The 9,390-nt window shown below is 41.5% G+C and overlaps 1 protein-coding gene across 5 annotated transcripts in view; it reads right to left on the reverse strand.

The window, feature by feature from the left end:
• Positions 1 to 8,386, reverse strand: part of SLCO2B1 (solute carrier organic anion transporter family member 2B1) — a 117,402-nt gene extending 109,016 nt beyond the window's left edge. For 4 of the 5 annotated variants that reach the window (XM_075851303.1, XM_075851300.1, XM_075851301.1 and 1 more), the window contains exon 1: positions 5,085 to 5,259. The gene's annotated coding sequence lies outside the window, so the exon portion shown is untranslated. Of the gene's footprint in view, positions 1 to 5,084; positions 5,260 to 8,294 lie in introns of those variants that run through there. The other variant, XM_075851299.1, reaches the window with a different exon arrangement.
• Between the last annotated feature and the right edge of the window lie 1,004 nt (positions 8,387 to 9,390).

Raw genomic sequence — 9,390 nt, forward strand, 5'->3', positions numbered from 1 at the left:
ATCTCTCCCGAGTATGACAATACCTGACATGTGATAATAATTTATTTTTTTAATAGAAATGAATTAACCTTTGCAGGACTGATCCTTTTTTGCTTTTCCATTTTAGTTTTTCAGAGACAGCTGGCCTCCCGTTTCCCGGTGCACACTATCGCCGACAGTGTGCACCGGGAACTGCGCAGTAACTGGACGTCCCTGTACGCTAAGACACTGGCCACAGTTGCGTCGTGGTGCGCATAGGGGTCAAAGAAGAAGTTCACCGGCCAAATGCGGCCTTCTCCTCTTGTCTGACAACAGAACCAAACAAATATAGTGGCTTTGACCGTCCAAAAGTATAGTCAGTGATTATGTAGTCAGGAAAGAAATAACAGAAAAAAAAAATTCAACTGATCGAAAAAATGACACAGTAAAACGTAACCTTTAATTAATATATTGGGATAAAAAAAGGGAAAATTATTATCCCTCCAAATAATGATTCAAATATCAATAAGGGTGAGGGGAGAGGGTTTTTCTGCCCTGGTATTCACTATCAGGTCACCCTTCCTATTCGGAGTAACGCCCCATCTCAAGGGACGATTCCAACCTCTAACCTGTACCCTAGATACCCTATTAATGGCCTAGAAAACTCTTTATGGTGGATATCAGGCACAGACGTGGGACCTTTTTGCACATTTTTGCTTTTTCTATTTGTGCACTTGCCTCTCTAGGTCCCACCTCTGTATCTGATATCCACCATAAAGAATTTGCTAGGCCAATAATAGGGTATCTAGGATCTGGACATTCTCTCCCTGCCCCACTGCTTACAATTGTAGGCAGGGCTAACCCGGCCCATAACATTTATGGGTCAGGCGGCACGGGCCCCCTCATGCCCGGTGGCGTCGCTAGCACCGGGGAGCCTTGGGACACAGATACAAATGAATACTATAGGCTACAGGGCGAGTTAGGCCTGCAGCCTATAAGACGCTGGGACGGAGTCCCTGTGCAGGCCGGCGTGATTACATCACTGGATCACGATAGCCTACGCAAAGGTCCTGTCTCGGTGTACCGAGGCTGTGGAGCAGCTCCGTCCATTGCGGGAATGGGCCTAGGTAAGTACAATTTTTATTATGCATTCAGGGCTGTATGGCACTTTGTACAATGGGGGTCTGTGTGGCACTATCTACAAGGTGGACTGTGTGACACTATCTATAAGAGGGGGAAGTGTGTGGCGCTATCTAGAGGTGGCTGTGTGTGGCACTATCTACAGGGGGCTGTGTGTGACACTATCTACAGGGGGCTGTGTGTGACACTATCTACAGGGGGCTGTGTGTGGCACTATCTACAGGGGGCTGTGTGTGGCACTATCTACAGGGGGCTGTGTGTGGCACTATCTACAGGGGGCTGTGTGTGGCACTAGCTACAGGGGGCTGTGTGTGGCACTAGCTACAGGGGTCTGTGTGTGGCACTAGCTACAGGGGGCTGTGTGTGGCACTAGCTACAGGGGGCTGTGTCTGGCACTTGCATACAGGGGGCTGTGACTGGCACTAGCTACAGGGGGCTGTGTCTGGCACTAGCTACACGGGGCTGTATGTGGCACTATTACTATGTGGGGCCTAAAGGGGGGGTACCATTATAGTGTGTTGCACCGAGGGAGCGTTATTTCCATCTCGGGCACTATAAATGGTGAGGATTTTGTAGGGGGTGGGGAGGTGCAAGAAAAACGAGGAGCCAAAAATGCTTGTGTTGCAAATTCTGCAGAGGCGATTCACAGTCGGGAGAAGGTGTCATGGTGGTGTGGGCTGGATGAAGAAGAAAAGGAAAAGTGAACGACTCCAATCTGAGAAGACGTCACCATTGAGTCACTGGATTTCACTGTATTGTATAAAGGAGTTTTCCCATCTTAGACATTTATGGCATATCCACTGGAAATGACAAAAATGTATGATAAATGGGGGTCCCAGCTCTGGGACCTGCACCTATATCTAGAACTAGCTGCAGAATCGAGGCGGAAACTAGTGGAGAGAGGGTAGCACGTGCCCGCAGCTCTGTCTATTCTATGGCTGGTATGGAAACAGCCGAGCAGCTCTTGCTCGGCTGTTTCCATAACTCCCATTGAACAGAATGGAGAGTGCTGCGCGCACGCGTGACCCTCTCTCCACTGGACTCCGCCTGGATTTTGCAGTCAGTTCTAGATATAGGTGCAGGTCCCAGAGCTGGGACCCCCATCTATTAGACATTTTTGGTGTGGATATGCCATATATGCTTAAAGATGGAAAAACTCCTTTAAGTTATATGGTCTGCAGAGCGCTTGTGTAGGACCGGTGTCTACCACTATATGGTCACTATGTGGTGTAATATTATATGGTCACTATGTGGTGGTGTAATATTATATGGTCACTATGTAGTGGAAATATTATATGGTCACTATGTGGTGTAATATTATATGGTCACTATGTGGTGGTAATATTATATGGTAACTATGTGGTGTAATATTATATGGTCACTATGTGGTGGTAATATTATATGGTAACTATGTGGTGTAATATTATATGGACACTATGTGGTGGTAATATTATATGGTCACTATGTGGTGGTAATATTATGTGGTCACTATGTGGTGTAATATTATATGGTCACAATGTGGTGTAATATTATATGGTCACTATGTGGTGTAATATTATATGGTCACTATGTGGTGTAATATTATATGGTCACTATGTGGTGGTAATATTATGTGGTCACTATGTGGTGGTAATATTATGTGGTCACTATGTGGTGGTAATATTATATGGTCACTATGTGGTGTAATATTATATGGTCACTATGTGGTGTAATATTATAAGGTCACTATGTGGTGGTAATATTATATGGTCACTATGTGGTGTAATATTATATGGTCACTATGTGGTGGTAATATTATATGGTCACTATGTGGTGTAATATTATATGGTCACTATGTGGTGGTAATATTATATGGTCACTATGTGGTGTAATATTATATGTTCACTCTGTGGTGGTAATATTATATGGTTACTATGTGGTGGTAATATTAGATGGTCACTATGTGGTGTAATATTATATGGTCACTATGTGGTGTAATATTATATGGTCACTATGTGGTGGTAATATTATATGGTCACTATGTGGTGGTAATATTATGTGGTCACTATGTGGTGTAATATTATATGGTCACTATGTGGTGGTAATATTATATGGCCACTATGTGGTGTAATATTATATGGTCACTATGTGGTGTAATATTATATGGTCACTATGTGGTGGTAATATTACATGGTCACTATGTGGTGGTAATATTATATGGTCACTATGTGGTGTAATATTATATGTTCACTCTGTAATGGTAATATTATATGGTCACTATGTGGTTTCATATTATATGGTCACTATGTGGTGGTAATATTATATGGTCACTATGTGGTGTAATATTATATGGTCACTATGTGGTGTAATATCATATGGTCACTATGTGGTGTAATATTATATGGTCACTATGTGGTGTAATATTATATGGTCTCTATGTGGTGTAATATTATATGGTCACTATGTGGTGTAATATTATATGGTCACTATGTGGTGTCATATTATATGGTCACTATGTGGTGTAATATTATATGGTCACTATGTGGTGTAATATTATATGGTCACTATGTGGTGGTAATATTATATGGTCTCTATGTGGTGTAATATTATATGGTCACTATGTGGTGGTAATATTATATGATCACTATGTGGTTTAATATTATATGGTCACTATGTGGTGTAATATTATATGGTCACTATGTGGTGGTAATATTATATGGTCACCATGTGGTGGTAATATTATATGGTCACTATGTGGTGGTAATATTATATGGTCACTATGTGGTGGTAATATTATATGGTCTCTATGTGGTTTAATATTATATGGTCACTATGTGGTGTAATATTATATGGTCACTATGTGGGTGTAATATTATATGGTCACTATGTGGTGGTAATATTATATGGTCACTATGTGGTGTAATATTATATGGTCACTATGTGGTGGTAATATTATATGGTCACTATGTGGTGGTAATATTATATGGTCACTATGTGGTGTAATATTATATGGTCACTATGTGGTGGTAATATTATATGGTCACTATGTGGTGGTAATATTATGTGGTCACTATGTGGTGGTAATATTATGTGGTCACTATGTGGTGGTAATATTATATGGTCACTATGTGGTGGTAATATTATATGGTCACTATGTGGTGGTAATATTATATGGTCACTATGTGGTGGTAATATTATATGGTCACTATGTGGTGGTAATATTATATGGTCACTATGTGGTGTAATATTATATGGTCACTATGTGGTGGTAATATTATATGGTCACTATGTGGTGGTAATATTATATGGTCACTATGTGGTGGTAATATTGGTCTTCGGTTTGCTGCACAATTAAGAGTGGTCGCATTCTTTCTATATAGCTGAAGGGTGGGCTCAAGGTAGTCCAGTCCGACACTGTCTGGTGGTCTAGGACAGTGAATGTGGTAGTGATAACATCCCTGGTGGTCTAGGGCAGTGAAGGGGTTACTGGTCACATCCCCGGTGTCTGTGTAATCCATAGACTGTGATCGGGGGAAGGGGGTGAGAGAAGCAGGATCGTACTTATAAAACCACCTATGGCCAGAGTGGCCCCCACACCTCCTCTTACCCCTGTACAGCTGAACTAATGAACCGCTCCTGAAAATGACCACCATTACAGCTCCTACAAAAACTGCCACCCAGCTTTCCTAGAGTCCTGAATGGTAAAGCTGCCCAGTTATACAATGAAATTGGACAATGACACAATTAAGCAGTTTTGTCATTCAGCCGTGTTTGTTATCACCCAGCTTTCCCAGGAACAGATATAACGAAGAAATTACAGAACATTTAACATCTTATCAGACGAGGACGACTCAGTTTAAAGGGGGAATTAAATGGATTAAATGGGAGAATATTATAAATAGTAGCCACTCTCGCACTTATCGCCAGTGTCGCCACACTGACCATTATTTCCCCTTTAAATATAAAAGTAAAAGTGTAAATAATGGAAGAATGACATGAGCACTCACTGATAACTGATGGACCCGCATAGAGGACTCGGGGTGCGGATGATCCTCAGCCGGACTCCTCATTGGCAGCCAGGGGGCGTCCTGTGTCCCCCACCAGTCCCAGCCACATGAGGGACGTCCAGCTCGCTGGCTTCTCGGATACGGTGTTACAACATACGTCTGACTTCGTCCTCACAATTCTTTGTTCTCCTATTTCCCACTTCTTCTGCTGACACTTTTAATGAGAGAAGTCCGGAAATACAGGAAACTTTTATTGGTCAGCAGCCAGGGCCACAACCCAAACCTAAAGCAGGGAGCAGAAAGTCCTGACGGGGGACAGGACTATCCATCTGGACCTATACCGCAACGTTTAGCATTCTGTATCCCGCCTTGAAAAAGTATTCACACCCCTCCATGCTGATGTTCGCAATTATTGCGTCTATGTCGCACCGATTAGACAAAGGGAAGTCATCCCATAACATGGATTCTGAAATATTAATAGGTTTCCCTTTTAGTGACCTGCTGGGACCCCTGCGATCAGCTGTTATCAATAGGGAACTATGGCCCCACCTTTACCCTGCAGCATTACATGGAGTCCGCAAGGGCAAATGCAGCATTTTTAAAGGGTGGCTTCCAAAGCGGGTTGGTGCCTATGATGGTAAAAAAAGTTGTGCCCCACTCCCACCTTCAAAGCCCCTCTGCACAATCATAGGGTTACATGATAAAATTCTGGCTACCTGAAGCTGCCACTAGAGGGTGCTCACTGCATAGCGATTTACACAGCTACCTGAATCTGCCACTAGGGGGAGCTCACTGCATAGCGATTTACACAGCTACCTGACGCTGCCACTAGGGGGAGCTCACTGCATAGTGATTCACACAGCTCCCATTGACCTCTATAATAAATCCACATGCAGTGAGCTCCCCCTAGTGGCAGAAGAACATTTTTTTTATTACTTACTCCGTTTCTTAGGAATAGATTAGAGGGGTTTCCAGGTACTAGAAAACCCCTTAAGTGGCCGCTGGTCACATTAATATGAAGGTGCCGGGATACGTTGGTCCTCCAGAGCAAGGACTGTTTTTTTTTTCATATCAGGAAACCCCCCCCCCCCCCCCCCACTACTACCTTAACATACCCCAAAAGAGCATTTTTCTCAAGGGGGGATCCGGTAGCTAAGATGAAGTTTATTTAACCAGATCACATTTTTTTTGGAGAGTTTTGCATGAAAAGGATCTTTGCTCTGAGACCCCCACTTTCTGCGGATACCCCCATCACGTGTCACTCCCTATTTACTTCACGTATTGATAAATCAACACATCCACTCCAGCGCCAGTGAGGGATAAAGATGGCGGCTACCCATGCTGAGTTTAATATGGTAAGGCTATGTGCACATACAAAATCAAAAACGTCTGAAAATACGGAGCTTTTTTCAAGGGAAAACTGCTCCTGATTTTGAGACGTTTTATGATCAAAGTCGCGTTTTTCGCTGTGTTTTTAACGGCCGTTTTTGGAGCCGTTTTTCTATATAGTCAATGAACATGCACTCCTTTTTCGCGGCCGTTATTTTACGGGCCGTTTTGAAAAACGGCCGCAGAAAAAAGGCCCTGTCGGAACAGAATGCCATTTTTCCCATTGAAATCAATGGGCAGATGCTTGGAGGCGTTCTGCTTCCGATTTTTCAGCCGTTTTTCGGGACATGAAAAATGTCTGAAAACGCTACGTGTGAACATACCCTAATAATTCCGTTAATCTGGCATCAATGGAATTAGATAAGTGCTGGATTATTAAATATTTTGGTTTATCAAATGGTCATAAAACTGACTTGTAAGGGTAGAGATTATTCCCTCTGTATTGTTTGCGTCCGCTCCGTCTGCTCCGTCTGCTCCGTCTTCTGAATTCCACATTATATAGCAGTTCGTTGCCGGATAATCAGATTTACTTTATCAGAATCCGGAATGAAGGAGTTCACAGTAGTCTGTTCACTTATCTTAACATTACATTTCTGGATGGCAGAGTTTTTAAATGGAGGGATAAGTGGCTGCCAGAAATTTCTACTGCCGCTTATCACAATGGAAACATAGAATTGTTGGTGGTTTCCATTGATTCTTTATTGAATGTTGAAATGTTGTTTTTCGATATTTTTTGGCAAAAAAAGCTATTTTTTGTTGTTGTCCTCGTAGAAAAATGAAACCTATTAGAATTTTGTGTCATTCCTCCGGTCGGTAACACCCCATGTGATGCCACGTGTACTATCGATGTCACATGGTCAGATGACACCATCCTCCAGTGGCCAATATTCATCTGTGAGATTTAAAGGAGGGCTATAATATTGATGATATCGTCAGGATAGGCCATCAATATTATATTGTTGGAGATCCGACTACCGGGACCCATTCTAATTAGCTGACTGATGGGCAAGCAGCACTTTTTATTGTTTGCCAGACACAGCGCCGTACACTTAATAGTGGCTGTGCCTGGTACTGCAGCTCAGTCCTATTTACTTGAATGGAACTGAGCTGCAATACCAGACACAGCCACTACCAAATGTATGGCGCTGTGTCAAGCAACTAATAAGACCCTTCCGCTACTTCAGTCAGCTGACAGGCAGGGGATCCCGACCGATCTGATATTGATGGCCTATCCTAAGAATATTATATTTCCGGAAAACCCCTTTAGACCTTGTTCACACTGCAAACAATTCCCACTGATAAAGTCGCATTTTCCACATCGGAATCAGCGTGAATTCCGATTGTTTTCTATTGGAAACTGTCGCCGTATGAACAATGCGAAGAATTGAAAACAATGACGTCACTATTGACGCGTTTTACACAGCGGATTTGGCCTAATAACAGCGTCAGGCAGTAACACACAGATAAGTCCTATTGAATGGGGCTAATTTGTGTGCAGAAACACGTCAGTTTTTTACTGCAAAACCAGCTGCAGAAATCCGAGGGTCTGCCTTGGATTTCTTTCGCAGAATCTTAATCAAATCCATGTTGGATTTTTTTCCCCAGGAAAATCCTCCGTGTGAACAAGGCCTTAGAATACAAAATAATGTTGTACATTTATTGAGGTGCAGCTTCCAGTACCGTCTAATGTCATTCATTTCAATAAAGGCAGAAAAGTTGTGCAATTGAGTTGCATAAAAAACACAAAAACCGCTACAAAATAATAATAAAAGTAACATTTGTGGCAGAGAAGCGAAAACTGGGAAATGTGCAACAACTCACCGTCTCACCCGAACCCCAGACTATAATAAACACTGAGGACATCTACAATAGATCTGCTACATGTGAAGGATGTGGCGTCTCCTGCAACACAGCGTGACGTCTCTGAAAATAAGGAGGGTAAGGAAATGTTTTTGTGTATTTTCCTTTGAATACTATCCAGATCCCGGCAGGATCAAATGAAGAGCTGTCTAAGGAAAGAACGGAACGAGGCAACGAGGAAACAACGGAACGAGGCAACGAGGAAACAACGGAACGAGGCAACAATGGAGGAAAAAAGGGTTAAAAAACGTACAAAAACGTTCACAAAAATAAGGGTTTTGGCACTTTTTATGCCTGATTGCTTATATTTGTATTGCTGATTGGCTCCTTGTTTTATACTCTGTGTGTTCACATGTCATTTGCTTGAGAAAAGCTCCAGAGGACAGAGCAGAAACGTTGCACATGGGGCAATAAAGTGCCCTTGATTTTTTTCACTTTAAAGCTACGGAGTGCTGCCTATTTTTGGATAGATAGATAGATAGATAGATAGATAGATAGATAGATAGATAGATAGATAGATAGATAGATAGATAGATAGATATGAGATAGATAGATATGAGATAGATAGATAGATATGAGATAGATAGATAGATATGAGATAGATAGATAGATAGATAGATAGATAGATAGATAGATAGATAGATAGATAGATAGATAGATAGATAGATAGATAGATAGATAGATAGTAAGATGATAGATAGATAGGACGCTCGATAGATAATGGCCACAATCTCACCCCTAACTATTAGTGATCAGGCAGAATGCTTTAAGAAATATTTTTCATTTTATTTTGTTTTATTTTGTTAACCTATATAAAATATAGTTTATTTAAAAAAAAAACAGTATTTTGACATTTTTCCCATATTTATTTTAAATCAATTGTGATGACTTTTATGTTTACATTTCAAGTACTTTCTTCCAAAATAAGACAAGCACAGAGAGTATTGGTGCCAATGGGACAATAGGTGGATTGCTTGGCCATTATGTTATTGATTTATGACAAATTTTGAAGAATGAGTAGCATATTTTTAGTTTGATTTTTTTTACAGATTTCACA

Source organism: Rhinoderma darwinii, chromosome 2 (assembly GCF_050947455.1).
Source record: "Rhinoderma darwinii isolate aRhiDar2 chromosome 2, aRhiDar2.hap1, whole genome shotgun sequence".
In the NCBI taxonomy this organism is placed as follows: Eukaryota; Metazoa; Chordata; class Amphibia; order Anura; family Rhinodermatidae; genus Rhinoderma; species Rhinoderma darwinii.